The sequence below is a fragment of the Chelonoidis abingdonii genome, chromosome 4 (genome assembly GCF_003597395.2).
Source record: "Chelonoidis abingdonii isolate Lonesome George chromosome 4, CheloAbing_2.0, whole genome shotgun sequence".
Classification (NCBI taxonomy): Eukaryota; Metazoa; Chordata; order Testudines; family Testudinidae; genus Chelonoidis; species Chelonoidis abingdonii.
The window spans coordinates 106,232,239-106,248,298 of NC_133772.1; the positions used below are offsets into that span (position 1 = coordinate 106,232,239).

At 44.8% G+C, this 16,060-nt stretch overlaps 1 protein-coding gene across 1 annotated transcript in view; it reads left to right on the forward strand.

Annotated features, from left to right (window-relative positions):
• The window catches only part of LOC116814877 (signal recognition particle subunit SRP54), an 82,092-nt gene that overhangs the window by 30,444 nt on the left and 35,588 nt on the right, over window positions 1-16,060 (forward strand). The window lies entirely within an intron of this gene.

The following is a 16,060-nucleotide window of genomic DNA, read 5'->3' on the forward strand; positions in this document are numbered from 1 at the left end:
ATCCTCCCCCACTAGCCCTTATGAGCCCTTGTCCGACCCTCCAGCAGCCCCATGCTGTCTGTCTCTCTATATGCCTTGTCTCCTGACCTGGCCTGAGAGGTGCTATGAAGGAGGCACTGCAGGCTCTTTTTCTTCCCTATGCTGGCTAGGACTGGCCAGGAGTGGCTACTGTGTTCTAGAACCACAGTGCCCTCTGGTGGGCAAAAGGCAGAACTGCAGCAACTTTTCAGCAGAAGCTATTTTCTGCAAAAAAAAAAAAAAAAATTAAAACTATGCATGGCACATGAAATATGCGCACACCTTGTGGTGCAGAATTCCCCCAGGAGTATTTTTATTTATAACTTTGAGCTACGGTAATGATCTTGGCATTGTCAACATGGTTCATATTCAATACATCAGATATGTAGTATCTTAGTAAACTTGGCATGCAGTCCCTCAACTGAAAACACTACATATTTGCCCTTTTATATAATCCCTATGAGAGATCTTGTACAACTATTCCTTTGTCTAAAAAAAAATTAAACTACCTGTATCAAAACTATGGACACTTTTGTGTTACCATTTTGCATGAGAGCAGTCATGCGGTTGCACAGGTGCTGTTTTCAAATATCTGTAAAGGAATTTAACAGGTTACTCAAACTATCTACTTTGTTTATTATAAACAATGATCAAAATCAATGTAATCTATAAACTGTTGAAAAGGTAATATGTTTTCTCTTTTAACAACCGAAGCAGATTCATATAACCATCTTCTCAACCAGAACTTTGTATTCAAGAGTTTAGATTTAGAGTTGAATGCCCTTAATGAAAATTAAACTTACAAAGAAGGGGTATATTGAAGTGGGACAGTGAAGCACTGTGCTTCTGTGCAGGCCAATCCACAGAGACAAATGGTTCTTTATTTCTATTTTCAACTCAGAGCACAACTGTGGCTTTCTACAAATTTATGATTATCTCAAATCTTAGTTACTGCCACTAGACAGTGATAGTCAGGTCAAGACACCAGTAAAATCTTCCTGCAGCACCATGTGCAATAGGCATTTCCTAACCTACTGAGTATGTGAACCGGTCTTCAAATAGACATACATATCACTGTGCACAAATTGCTAGTTCAGTAGTGAAATGTAGGTGATCTCTTATCTTTTTATTTTTAATATAAGCTTTCGTTTTGGAATTAGAGTTTGTAATAATGGCATCAAGACATGACCTGAAAAGTGATAAGTAGGTAAGCTATAAAAAGATACCTCTTCCTTCTGGTAAGTGTAGTAGTTCACCATTATAAAGAAGCGCTAAGACTTTTAAGATGCTGAAGAAGGGAGCTTGTTATAGGGGGAGGAAGAGGAAGTTATCCAGTGTTGGTTTAGTTCTTAAACGTGACCTGCAAATGAGAATACACTGAGTCTGACTTGCATTAACTTCTCTATGATAAACTCAATTTAAAACTGGATCCTGTGAAATAATGGATCCGGAAAAGGGAGATGTGTAGGAGACAATGCTATAGTGCTGCCTCAACAGCCAAATTAATTGCTGGCTCCACTATCTGCAGTTCCTCCATGCACCCTCTTGTTGGGACCATGGTCCAGAGCCATACTCTTGTGATACTTAGTTACACCAGACATGGGGAAGCTTGGTAAAAATGCTGCACCTATAGAAGTCAGTAGCAGCAACTCCTACACACCTTCCCCATGCAGAGCCTATCGTGCCCCTCCCTACACCCTCTCTCCTCCACTTCTTCCTCCCTCAGCACTCTGCCCTATTCTGCAAAAGGAACATTTCTATTCTTTCTCATTTATAAAGGAGGCCTGACATTTTAAAGAAGCAAAAAGACCTAAACCAATGTTTTGGTTTTGCCGTTCATCTTTTCATGGAGATTCTTGTAACTAGTGCATTGAAAGAACTACTAGAAAGAACTAGAGAACAAGGGAGCAGCACATTAAGTTGGTGAGTAAGTAGTGTACAAAACTGGTTTACCTCTTTATACTCAGCTATTGCTATAAGCATCTTGTCTTATTTTCATGGGTTAGAGCAGCAGTTCTCAAACTGTGGGTTGGGACCACATTTTAACGGGGTCACCAGGGTTGGCTGAGACTTGCTGAAGCCCAGCCCCCACTGTCTGGAGCTGAAGCCCAAGGGCAATGAAGTTTGAGAACCCCTGGATTAGAGATTTTTTATCTTTATCACTAAACCAATGATAAAGCCTGTAGTCACTGATGTGGTTAGTTAAAATACATAACTTTATATTTCTACTGATTTCAGACAGATGGCCAGGACAGCTGAGAGTTTGCAAATAATAGACACCCTGAGAAAATTTGAGTTAGTAATGCCTAGTGACCTAAAAGTAGGCACCTCCCAAAAATAAACACTTGGAGATAAATCATCTAGAATTTCAAGAGTGCGTCCTCAAGATTCTGGCTAGGGACAGGCAGCTGGAGGTCATCAAGAATTTTATTTTAAAAGTGTAACTTTTGTAGCCTTTTATTTCTTGCCAACTCTAGAGCCTCAGTTAATATGACTAGGTACATGTTTTGTACATTTGTCTTATTTTTTTCGTTAGAGAAGCGAAAGTCCATTGAAGGACTTAGATCGATGGGTTTGGCAAATCCAGTTCTTCAAGTGCTGGTCCCTATGTGTATTCTATGGTGGGTATCCATGTGCTCGAGGCACCTTAGACTGGAGAACTCCTGCAAGCAGTGTCCATTGGTCTGCACCTGTGCCTTTGCTCTCCCCGTGCTCTGCTTCTAGCATATAAGGGGCAAAGCAAACCAATTACTTCTCCAGTTCCTCCATACCACCGCATGGCCTGTGTTGGAATCTCCAGTGGCTGGAGCTTCTCCTTTCTTTTCAGCTTAATCCTTGTCTTCAAACCTGTAAATATTTCAAAGTTTTATATAGTTTTAGATCGATAGTGTTAATAGTCTTTTTAGGATAACTAGTGAATAGTCAGAATCTCTAATCCAGGGGAAACTTCCTACCTCCCTGGTACAGGAATTAGCTTATACTCAGAATTCCAGGCTTTGAAAACTCTCTCCCTTCACCACTCTTTCTTAGTCAGCAATGACTACGAGCACTGCCTTTACTGTCTCAGAGAAATGCATATCTCCACCGAGTGCAGTATCTGTTACCTTTTCCCAGCCAGACCTGATAGGCACAAGAACTCCAGCTTAAAAAGTACCATCTGGAGAAAGCTCTGAGGCTTCAGCCAGACTCAGGCTGGGAGGACCTCCCTGTAAATTGGCCAGAGTCATTGAGGAACACACCTCCTAACAGAAGGTCTGATGCAGAAGCGGGAAAGGGCAAAGCCAGAGACTCTTCTTTCGGGTTTCCCCGTGAGAATGAGGGATACTTTCATAAGCACAAGAGCAAATCCTCCTTTAAGTCCACTTTGAAGAGGATAAATCCCTCCCTGAGCTTGACCAAGTTGGGTGAGTCTTCGCACCCAAGTTCCAAGGACTTAGGATGTCCTAAGCCTCAGGAGTATGATAAGAAGGCACACAGGAGCAAGGCTCTCCTGATACTGGACTTTGCATGGGCAGTAATGCCGCCTGTGGTACCATCCAGGGCAAGGGTCCAAGAACCACCAATAATGACAAAGAGCACTAGACAGGAGACTCATATATTGACAGTACTGCAATGACTCCAAATGGATCTGCCAATCAAGAGTCTTCCCACATCAACTCTGACAGGACAGGCAGACAAGACCCTGTGTGCCCCAAAGAGTGTAAATATATACACTACTCTGGAGGACATCTTTGTTCTCTCAGATCTGCAATCTCCCCTGTTGCTGGAGCTGATCCTTACCAGGGAGATTTTGTCCCCATCCTGTCTATTAGCCATGATTTTCCTTCAACGGAACTGACAGCACCACCAATTGAGCTGGATCTCACCGGCTTGTCTCTGGGGAAAGCAGCTGTACTGGAAGAACCACCAAGGGAGTTTAGTCCAGACAAGAGATTGAGAGCTTCCTGGAACCAGCCTCATCCACCCAGAGATGCGGGATCTTTGCGATCTAATAGAGCGTCATATCACCCCTCCACGACAGCAATCAATACTTCCTCCTGAAGTCATAGAGGAAAAGGGGAATGAGCCAGTTCCACTAGTACCAATGGATCTCTCCTTATCTCCAGATGAGGTGGCTGCTCCGCTTCACCATGTCCTTTGGATGACCACAAACAATTCCAGAAGCTGCTACAGAGGGTGATGGAAGAACTCCAAATCTCTTTCTGGAGGTCCAGGACACACAGCATAAGCTCTTGGACATCCCTCAACCCATGAGATCCAGCCAGATAGCACTTCCAGTGAATGAAGACATACTGGAAGCAGCAAGGGCTTCCTGGCATACACTGGCAACATGAGACCCTATCCCCAAGAGGGCTGACACGTGTCCCTTTGTCTCAGCAAAGGGAGTAGAGTTTTTATTTACCGACCGTACACCAAACTCCCTGGTTGTTCAGGCTGCCACTGTCATGTACTTCTGTACCAGATATGGACTGGTCACAGAGCTTCCTCACACACAGCAGATGTGTTCACATAGTGGATAAACAGTATAATACAGTTTAGCATTCCATTACAGCCACAGAAAAATACAGGCAGCAACACCCAAGAACCATCCCCACTGATAAAAAGGCCAAAGGTCTGGACCTTCTGGGGAGGAAGGTATTTAAAACTACAGGCCTCCAGTTTAGAATAGCAGACTATCGAATGCTGTTGGCTAAATATGATTTTCTAAATTATTCAAAGCTCCTAGATTTGAAAGACAAATTACCACTGCAGGACAGGGCTCAGTTTCAAGGCCTTATTGATTAAGGCAAGCTGGTGGCCAGAACTTTATTACAGGCTGTGGTCGATACAGCATCAAGATAAATGGCAACTGCCATTGTGATGGGCTGGGAATCATGGCTATACTGTTCCCAGTTTCCCAGTGATGTCCAGAACACTGAAGAGGACTTGCCCTTAGAGACCAGTCTTAAACAAAAAGACAGGTAAGTCTTTGCACTCACTAAAAGACTCCAGGGCAACCTTCCACTCCCTGGTATATATACATCGGCCCTGAAGATGAAATGCCATAAGCAATCCAACAAACCAAGGCCTGTGACGCAGCCATTTTACAATCCATCCCATTACGAAGCACCTCACAAATGACAGAAGATGCAAAAAACACGATACCCTCCTCCTTCCACTTCAACAACATCAACCCCAACCTCACCAGCCTGTTTAAAAGATACTATTGATGAGATGCTCAGGAGTTGCAAACCAATATTGATGCCATCCCCATTTCATCCTCAGGTCTCCTTTCATGGCCACTAGCACTTTTTTCCTACAACTGGAAGGCAATAACAATGGACAAGTGGGTGCTGCATATCATCCATTCCAACTATACCATTGAGTTTCTCTCTCCTTTCCCTCCAAAACCTCCTTCCCTGGCCCTCTTCTGGAATCACTCCCAGGAGGTGATCCTCCTTCAAGCAATAGAATCTCTCTTCCAGTGGGGAGAAGGAGCAGATATCTCTTTAACACTGGGGAAAAGGGGTATATTCAAAATATTTTCTAGTTCCCAAGAAAGAGGGAGAACGGAGACCCATTCTCAACCTGAAATAACTCAATATTTTTATTTGAAAACAAAAATTCTGCTTGGTTACCCTGGCATTGATAAAACCAACTCTGGAAAAGGACACATGGTTCACAGCTCTTGATATGAAAGATACATACTTTCACATAATTCACCCTTCCCACAGAAGATTTCTCAGGTTTGTGGTGGCTTCCAACCACTATTAATACAGGGCACTGCCATTCTGTCTTGCAACACAACCAAGGTCTTCACTAAAGTGTTTTCACTAACCAGCAGCAAAGCTCAGAACGGGAAGCCCCATCATCTTCTCATATTTAGATGGCTGGCTTCTCACAGGCAGGACATGCCTAGAAATCCTGACATGGACCTTGTCACTGCTCCATCTCCCAGCATCCCTGGAAATATGTGTAAACATGGAACAGTCTACCCTGATTCCGATGTAGACCACAGAATTAATAGGAGCAACCTTAGGCTTAGTCAGAGTGAGGATTTATCTCCCCATGTACAATTATATAGCTCAATATTTTCAGATTTTTATTAATTAATTGTATGGTTTTAGTATGTTAGAAAATAATGAATGATATATTGTTTATTTAAAAAAATAACTTTTTAGTCATGATTTGTATCAAGCTACATTAGGATGGTAAATGAAATTTAATTAAACACACAAAACAGAATATAAACTTTATAACAAAAGAAGCCCTTATATAATACATGGTCAGTTATGTCATACTTACAAAGCTTGACCTCAAAACTTAGAAGTTTTTCCCACGATTCTTCCTTTATTTAGAAAAACAGACTTTAACTGAAAGTTTTTGATAGAGACACATGGATTCAGCATATTTATTTTTTATTTAAATGTTATAAGAGATTATAATAAGTTTAGACCTTAACATATTTTCTATTAATTCAGATTTAATTTTAAACAGATTTATTTTTTAAAAGAAATTATTATAATTTAAATAGCATCATAAAATTTTTTTTTTAATCTGATTTTAAAATTTTTTCAAACAAATTGTTTTTATCCACCCTGTACTCCTCCTCTGTGGCTTGCAAGCTTGGTTTTGAACAATATCTACATGAAGCAAACACAGCACAAACACCATAGTGACAATTCTCATCACAGTGAGAGTCTCAGGTGACTTGCTGGAAAGCTCCTGGACAAGTGTGCATGGGTGTTCCTTTGCTATTCCTGACGAGATGATAATTATAGACACCTCCTTATTCAGCTAGGGGGCTCATGCAGCGTAGGGCTCTTAGATGCCCCAGGAAACTAGAATGCAGGTACGTAAATCTTCTGGAACAATAAGACAACCGTATTCTACATAAACAAGCAGGAAGGAGTAAGATCCATGTCTCTATGTATAGAAGCAGTCAACTTATGGAACTGGTGTATCAGGAACCACATTACTCTAACAGCAGTGTATTTCCAAGGAGCTGAGAATTTGCTGGCAGACAGCCTCAGCAGGCATTTAATTGTCAGTCACGAATGGGAGTTACACTGTTCTGTGGTAAACAGCATCTTCACTCATTGGGGAACTCCCACTTTGTATCTGTCTGCCTCCCAGGAGAAGCAACATATATTGCTCCAAAGGAGCCCAAGGCTGGTACTCCAGAGACAATGCTATCCCACTCCCTTGAACAAACCACTTGGACTATGCCTTTCCTTCTATTCCACTGCTACCTTGGGTTCTTCGGAAAATTCAACAAGACAGAGCATAAGTCATCCTCATCATGACCAAATGTCCCATGCAGTTCTGGTTACCAAATCTCCTAGGAATATCAACCCATCCAACCATCAGCATTCAGCTCTTCCTGAATCTCTTGACTCAAGAGAACAGTAAGGTCAGTCATCTCACCCGGATGCTCCTCACCTCACTTCTTGGTTGCCTAAACATTCCAGCTCTGAAACTGTACAACCCATTCTCAATAATAGCAGAAAGAACTCGACCCAAAAATGTCTAGCCAAGTGGAAGAGTTTCTCTTTCTGGGCCCAGCAGAATCTAGTGTCTCCAGAAACAGCAAGTATTCCTACTATCGTGGATTACCTCTTTAACCTCAAGATGATGGCTCTTTCCCTTAGTTTGCTACAGGTTCACTTGGTGGCAATCAACAGGTCACCCACCAATATTCTGACTCAACTCACCAAGTAATGTCTAGGCTCCTAAAAAGAAGGGTTGGTGAACTTGGTGCCCTAATGGTAGACCCATCATACACAATATTCCATAAATACACTTTCACTATGACTACACTCAAAATTGACCCATAAGTGGTTTTGGAATTTCACATAAATCAGATTATCAATTTACCTGTATCGTTCCTGAAGCTCCATGCTTCCAGCAAGAAGAGGCTTCATTCCTTCAATGTGAGGAGAACATTGGCATTTTACTTGCAAAGGACAAAACAGATGAGAGAACACTGTTGTGGAATGAATCTGAAAACAAGCTATTTTCTACCAAAGAATTTCTAAATTAATCTCTGAGTGTATCCTGCTTTATCAGCTGGCACATCTGCCCCCTGACCAACCATGTGGGGTAAGGGCTCACTCTATGAAAGCACAAGCAGCCTCAGTAGCATCACTTCAGAAGGCACCCCTGCTTGATATTTGCAAGGCAGCAACATGAAGTTCCATCCACACATCTACAACACATTACGTCTTGGTTCAAGCCTTCTCTACCAATGCATCCTTTGGGACAGCAGTTCTACAAGCAGTCATACCTCCTACATCCTTGTAAACTTCTCCTCTCTGAAGTGCTGCTCATCAGTCACCCACTGTGGAATATATATAGGGACCATACTCAAAGAAGAAAGAGAATTTACTTATCCTCTTGTAACTGGAGTTCTTCCAGATGTGTGGTCCCTATCTGTATTCCACTACTTGCCCTCCTTCCTCTCTGCTTTGGATCATGTCTAGATTCACGGGAGAGTAGGATCTGGCGAAGCAGTTGGTCTGCACTGTCTGTTATGCCCTCAGAGCAGAGAATGAAGAGATCAAGGGTGCAGGCATGGACCAACGAATGCTTCTTGCAAGAATTTCCAGACTTAGGCATGAAGCACATGCATGCAAACAGTGGAGCACAGATAGGGACCAGACATCTTGAAGAACAACCATTACAATTGGGTAAACTTCCCTTTTTCACTCCCTTCACAAATGCATAAAGTACACACAGCACTTATGTGAGCTTCACTCTCAAAGGATGAAAGAGTAACTCAGTTTCCATGGCATTCATTTTTTAGCCTTTTTGCTGAGATTGCCAACAGAGGAAGCAGTTGTAATGGTGGTCAGACACTTGTTCATTAGCAACTGGATAATTAATTCATGTAGGCAACAAAACAGCTATTAAAGGGCATGGGTGCAGGCAAGCATTTGGCATGATGTTGAATTCTTAATTTCCTAGTAGCAGCCTTTCTACTCTTCATTAGGACTTTCAATACACTGTTAAATTAAAACACACTAACCTCCTGTGTTAGTGGGCATGTTGGTGGAAGGCCAGGCACAATGCTACTGTACAAGGGCTATGGTTATAGCACTGGCAGGGGGCAGCAAGCTGGCTGCTGACACCATCTGCTGAGCATAGCCAGGGTTTAAATTCTCAGAGATTATTTCCCAGAGGCTCCCCCCACCCCCCATTCAGGGTTCCTGGCTTCAGCTGTGGGTCGGGAGTCTTGGGACTTTAGCACAGGGGCTGGGGAGGACTGGAGCTCAGGGCTTCAGCCCCGTGGGAGGCAGTGGGGCTCCTGCAGGTTTGAAAATATTTAGCAGAGCTCTGCTCCAGACAGCTCAAGCTGAATTTAAGCCCTGAGCATAGATAATACTTTTTTTGTTAGCACTGACCTAAGTAGGATTTAAACTGGCAATGGAGAGATGAAGTCATTTTTATTTTCCTATATAGTATTAATCATAGCATTTATGTTCAGTTTCATCTGAACAAAAACACTAGGGATTTTTATACTTTTCTTATCTGAAAGTCTAGGGAGCACTTCACAGTTGCTGTAAATATAATAATTTGGGGTTTTCTTTTTCTTTCTTTCTTTCTTTCACTAATTCAGTTTTACTCTCCTAGGTCACTAGAAGTGGGTTCCGTGTATTAATACATCTTTAAAAAGGTGATAATAGCTCTTTTAAGAATTCACAACCAATCATTATGACCTAAATGGACCTCTGTTGTTGAATGCTTTACAATCCTATCCATTATTGCCAACAGAAATGCAGTCTTCCACCTAAAGTTATAGATATTGAAGGAAATTGTCAAGTTTCTATCTCCTGCACCATTTCAAGCTGTTTGTTCCATTTTTGTTTGTTTGTTTACTCTTACAATGTACCCTTCTACAAAGCTTGTGTAGGTTTGTGCTACAGTTGGGGTCCTTGCCACATGTAATGAAGATAACTGTCTCTAAATATAGACAACACAACCCTTGTACTCTTCTCCCCTGCCCACACGTGAATTCTGTACAGTATGTGTGTGTGTAGGAAGTCAGAGTTCTCCAGACTCTCTTGCCTTTGTAGTAGTGGTGGTTGCAACAGCTATTCTCTTCCTTAAACCATCCTGTCTCAGTTACAGAGCTGGCTGCACCTCTTTTGCCTGCCTGGTCTCTTTACATGCTTCCTCTCAGGTGTGAGGCTTCGTACCTTTACCAGTCCTGGGTGCAGAATTCCGTAATTCTCCCCCCTCCCAGACTGGGCAGTGGGCTACATTACTCTGTGTTATTAACAGTGCTTACCCAGTATCTCCATCTGAGTTTGGCACCTGTGATTCTTCCCTGTGGAAGTCTCTGACCAGTGGTATATACGATCATGCATCTTTCTGAAAACCACAGTATTTATTTTAGCAGCGGGAATAAAGCCTCTAAAGAAAAAGGATTTTAAAACAACAAATGGTCTAACCACCCACATCTATCTTACCTAAATTCTTACTTTTCGCTGCTTGTAAGCTAGGCAGGCCTAACTTCTTCAGACACTGCTAGTGGGATTTCTGTGCCTGTCTGGTTCTCCTCTATAACGCCAGCTTCCCTCTCTTGAAAGAAGGACTCATTTAATCCTCCCAGAACTCTTTTGTTCTTTATTCACAGGATTTTCTGTCCTGGTCCAAACCAATGTTATAGGCTGGCTGGAGAGGAGGCAAAGCTAATAGTTCTGGCATTGTGTCTTATAAGTTAAATGTTTGCTGAGAAGTGGCTTATTTCGAGCCATTTTTTTCCTTCCTGCCTGTTTTTCCAGACAGAATCATATTGAGTTAAACCAATATAGTCATACAGAAAAGACTTAAATAATTAGGCCCACATACAATATAAATGATTACTGAGTTGTTCCAAATGCATCATGCATCTGCCCCTGGATTGCGTATATGTTTATATGTGGATGGTGGCAGCAGAGCAATGGGAGGTGGGTGGGAGGAAGGGTCTGGATATGTCCTGATCGACATATAAAAGTTTTGCTGGCATTGCTATGTTGGTTAGGAGTGTGACAGGGATCAGCAGCAGTGCCATGTGAAAATGAAGGAACTGTGGCAGGCATACCAGAAGGCCAGGGAGCCCAACAGACAATCTGTGCTGAGCTGAAGACCTGCCACTTTTAAAAGGAGCTGCATGCTATACTTGGTGGAGAAACCAACACCACCTCACAGATCACCATGGTTATCTCCGAGGAGACCGAGACACTGACCCTTGCCATGAACAGTGACGAGGAGGACAAAGATTTGTACTGGGAGGTCCAGCTATGATATGAGCCAGGACATGTTTAAGATTCCACCACCATCTCTAGTCAATCCAAACAGTTGAGCATGGCCAAGCTCAATGCAGACGAAGGAACCTCAGGTAAGTGTGTAAATGTGTTTCCCATTATAATGATGCACACAGCTATTGATTTTTAATTAGTTTACTTGCATTAGAAGAGGTCGTGGTACAACAAAAAGAGGTAGGGTTATCTGCTTTTCATTCTTCTGTAGAGTTAGGTGTGTGCGGGGGGGTGAATGTGGAGCAGTTTGTTTATGTACATGGGGATGTCCCTTGAATCATTGAATCCTCCTAGGAGAGCTCAACGAAATGTTCAAGGAGGTTCTCTGCAATCCTCTTCTGAAGGTTTCTAGGGACAGCAGCCTTATTTCCTCCTCTGTGACAGGACATTTTCCCATGCCAGTCTGCAATAACTTCTGAAGTCATTATTGCAGTATACAGATTAGCGGCATATGGGGTTGGGATGCTTCAGGATGTCAGCAGCAACTGTGCTCTCTGTGCCTTTGTTATCCTCAGGAGTGAGATATCAGCTAAAATAATCACTGCCTGTAGAAAATGATACCAGTATTCAGTGTCATTGCCCTGTATTCATAGCTTCATTCAACTGATCAATTCCCTCCTCGTTTCCTTCGTCCCTGGCAGGCCATACTCACCATGGCTGGTGCTGTGAGTGGTGCCTGCCAGCAGCACTCCAGAGCAGAAGTAGCAGTAAGTATGTCTTTGTTTAAAACAAGGAAAGAAATTCTGAACCTTAACTTTCCATTGTGGCTTCACTGATAGTGGTGCCTCTGCATATTTTAGCTGTAGCTGCTGCCATTGTGGCCTTGAGGGGTTTCCCCTTCCACACCTTTGGAATGCTCGAACCAGAGAAGGAGGAGAAAGAAGAGGACTTGGGATGATATGTCCAGTGAGATCCTGCAAGCCAGTGCTGCATCAGACAGAGGGTGGAGAGTGAATATTTCACAGTGAATGGCGAAGGAAAGAGCAGACAGAAGAGAGACCCAGGAATCCCAGCAGGGAAAAGGAAAAGGAAATGCATCAGGAGAGAATGGGGCTTCTCCAGCAGTGAACACATATGCTTGTGGACCTACAGGTTCAACAATCATGGGCTCACCTCCCTTATTAGCATAGGCGTGTGCATGGGGTGTATTGGGTGTGCCCAGGCACACCCTAATGCTCGTGGGCTGGATCCAGCCCCTCAGGGCTTTGAATACAGCCTGCGGGACTTGCCCCTCGTGGTGCCGTAGGCCCTCCGCCGCTTTCAGAAGCAGCCGGCATGGCACCATGTCCCTGGGGCCCCTGGGCGGGGGAACGGGGACAGAAGGCTCCATGTGTTGCTCCAGGCAGTGCCCCCCGAAGCTCCCATTGGCTGCGGTTCCCCGTTCCCGTACCTGGAGGCGTGGCGAGGGCAGCACGCGGAGCCCTGTTCTCCCCCCAGGGGCCGCACAGGGACGAGGTGAGCGGTGCAGCGTGGGGCCAGGGCAGGCAGGCAGGGAGCGTGCTGCAGCAGGTAAGTGGCGCCAGGCTGGAGCCCGCTCCCAACTCCCTGTCCTGAACCCCCTGCCTGCACCCTGTACGCCTCCTGCATCCCAACTCCCTGTCCTGAGCCCTCTGATAAACCCCTCCTGGACCCCAACTTCCTACCCTAAGCCCCCTGCCTGCACCTCACCCCAATCTCCTTTCCTGAGCCCCCTGCCTGCACCCCACACCCCTCCTGCACCCCAAGTCCTGCCCTGAGCCCCCTGCCAGCACCTCACACCCCAACCCCCTGCCCTGAGCACTCTGCTGCACCCTGCACCCCCATGCACACCAACTCCCTACCCTAAACCCCCTGCCTGTACCTTGCACCCCAACTCCCTGCCCTGAGACCCTTGTTGCACCCCGCAGGAGCTTCCGTTTGGTGCTCAGGGTGGGGGAGGAGATGTGGGGGGTGCAAGAGTCAGGATGTCCGGGGTATATCGTGTTGGGGGGCTGGGTATGTGGGGCACTGCAAGAGTCAGGGCAGAGGGCTGTGGGTATGTGAGGGGGTGCCATAGGTTGCTGACCCCGGCACTAGATAAAGTCTTATAAGACTAATAACATATTGAACAACTTTAACAAACAACTGAGCTGGTTTGGTTTCCAGCTATGAGTCTGTGTCACAGGGTCCCAGGTGCAACCTGGACTGTGGGACTACTGAGCCCTCCAAACCCACCAACCTGGCTGCCTCTCACAATGTGATACTGATGTCAAGCTACAAGCTTCTGAAAGATAGGGACACATTCGACTGAGTTACATGACTTATCTCCCAGGCGCTCATGAATGATCGCTAGAGAAGCTCCAGCCAATTTTCCCCAGTGCATAGGCTAGCACCCCAGAAGTGTACAGTCTTGCACTGCTCAAGGTTTCGTTAGGCAGTGCAAGTTCATTAAATAATTTGCCACTCCCTCAGTGTGGAATGGACATACATTAGCCTTTGTAATCTGAGTTGACATTTCCCAAGCACTTCTACCAAAACATGCTGTTTTACGAAAAATATAAACAGATTTATTAACTACAGAAAGACAGATTTTAAGTGATTATAAGTAGCAGGCATAGTTGTCAAAGTTAGTTACTTAAGAAATAAAAATAACTTAGCAGTCTAAATTTTACAAACTAAGCAGGATTTGAATCAAGAAGTGTATCACCTTGACAGATGGTACAAGCAGGTTACGGTTCCTCAATACACAGGCTGAGGCTACCTTCCAGCCTGAGACCAAACTTCCCCAGTTCAAAGTCTTTGTCTTTCCAGACATGCTTCCAGGTGTTAATATGGGGGAGAGGCCAAGTGATGATGTCATTGTCTCTCTTTTTATTTTCTTCCAGCTGCTAAAAAAAATCCTTGCTGTGATATGGGGGTCAGTCTGTCTCCATTGGTCAAGCAGTACATACCTTCTCTAAGGGTATGGCTACACTCACACTTTACAATGCTGCAACTTTCGCGCTCATGGGTGTGAAAAAACACCCCCCTGAGTGCTGCAAGATACAGCACTGTAAAGCGTCAGTGTAATCAGGGCGGCAGCACTGGGAGCACGGCTCCCAGCGCTGCACGCTACACCCGTAAAGGATATGGCTTACATGCAGCACTGGGAGAGCTCTCTCCCAGAGCTGCCACTCCGACCACACTCACATTTCAAAGTGCTGCCGCGGCAGCGCTTTGAAATTCCAAGTGTAGCCATACCCTAGGAAGCCTCTGGGATAGTGGATTCTTTTCTTGCTGAGCCATCAACACTGTCTGGCCCTCTTTTGTTGCAACTGAAAGGCTGGCTGTGGGTGTTTCCCAACCTCACAACATATTTCAGTAGCACATATAGCAATTCTTCATAACTTCACATACAATACTACATACAATCCAACAGGATATTAATGTTCAACAGATCAAGACTTTTAAAATGATACCTCACAAGGCATAGTTTATACAAAACATATCACAATCATATCACAGTGTTAAAAATGGAGGTTCCAGGGCATTAATTTAAAGTACTGAGTGTCAACAGTCTGGCAGTGCTCAGCTGATGCCTATAGACTTGACAAAAGCTGGCACCAGGTTTACCAGTGTCACAGGGGGTTCTGGTTTCTTTGAGTGGAATTGGGTACAGTAGACGCTCATTAGTAGCAACATATCTGTGCCCTTTTGCTATGTTGCTCCTAATCAACTGTTGCTATTATGGGGAGTGTCATCTGACCAACGGCAGCGTGCTTTTTCTGATACGTAAACAGTTACAGTATATTCATTATTATTGCTACAGTATTACATTAGTATACCCACTCTACATTTTAAACATATGCTCTGTTCTGCATTTGTAGTCTACTACCATATTGTATCAAGAATGTGGTATTGAGTTAATGTTCTAAAAGTATTTTTATGTTTTAAGAACAAACATCAACGATGACAACAAGCACAACCGCTTGCTCTTATCTGTAAACATTTTTTGTACTTGTGCTTAACTATAATACTAAGAAAATAAATAATACTGTAATAACCTAAATTAAAATATTATTCCACATCAAAGTGTATTCTACTTATACAGAGAATGTCATCTGTGGGAGGTGGGTGGCAGTGGCTGCGGGGGTCTGGTTGTGAAGGTGGGTGGTAGTGACTTCAGGTGGTCCAGCTGCGGGTGTGGGTCGCTTGTCTACGGAGGTGGATATCTGGCAGCAGAGGTCCTGGTTGTGGGGGTGGGTGGGTGTCTGGCTGCAAGGATTCTGGCTGTTGGGGTGACAGCAGGAGTCCCGGCTGTGGGGGTGGGTGGCCTATCTATGGGAGGTGGGTTTCTGGTGGTGGTGGTCTGTGGATGTGGTGGTGGTGGGGTTGGCTGTGAGGGTGGGTGGCCCAACTACAGGGGTGGGTGTCTGGCAGCAGAGTTCCTGGCTTTGGGGGTAGGTGGGTGTCTGGCTGTTTCTGGCTGTGGGGATGGGTGGCCTATGGGGGGTGGGTCTCTGGCGGTGGTGGCCCAGCTATGGGGTAAGTCTCTGGTGGTGGTGGGGCCCCGGCTAAGGGGAGGGGGGTCTCTGGCAGCAGGGGGCCTGACTATAGGGGTAGGGAAGGTTTCTGGCAGCAGGGGGCCTGGCTATGGGGGTGGGGTGTCTCTGGTGGTGGTGGGGCCCAGCTATGGGGGTGTCTCTGTTGTCAGGGGGGCCTAGCTATGGGGGTGGGGGTCTCTGGAAGTGGGGACCTAGCTATGGGGGTGGGGGGCCCTCTGGTGGTGGAGGGCCCTCTGGTGGTGGAGGGCCCGGCTATAG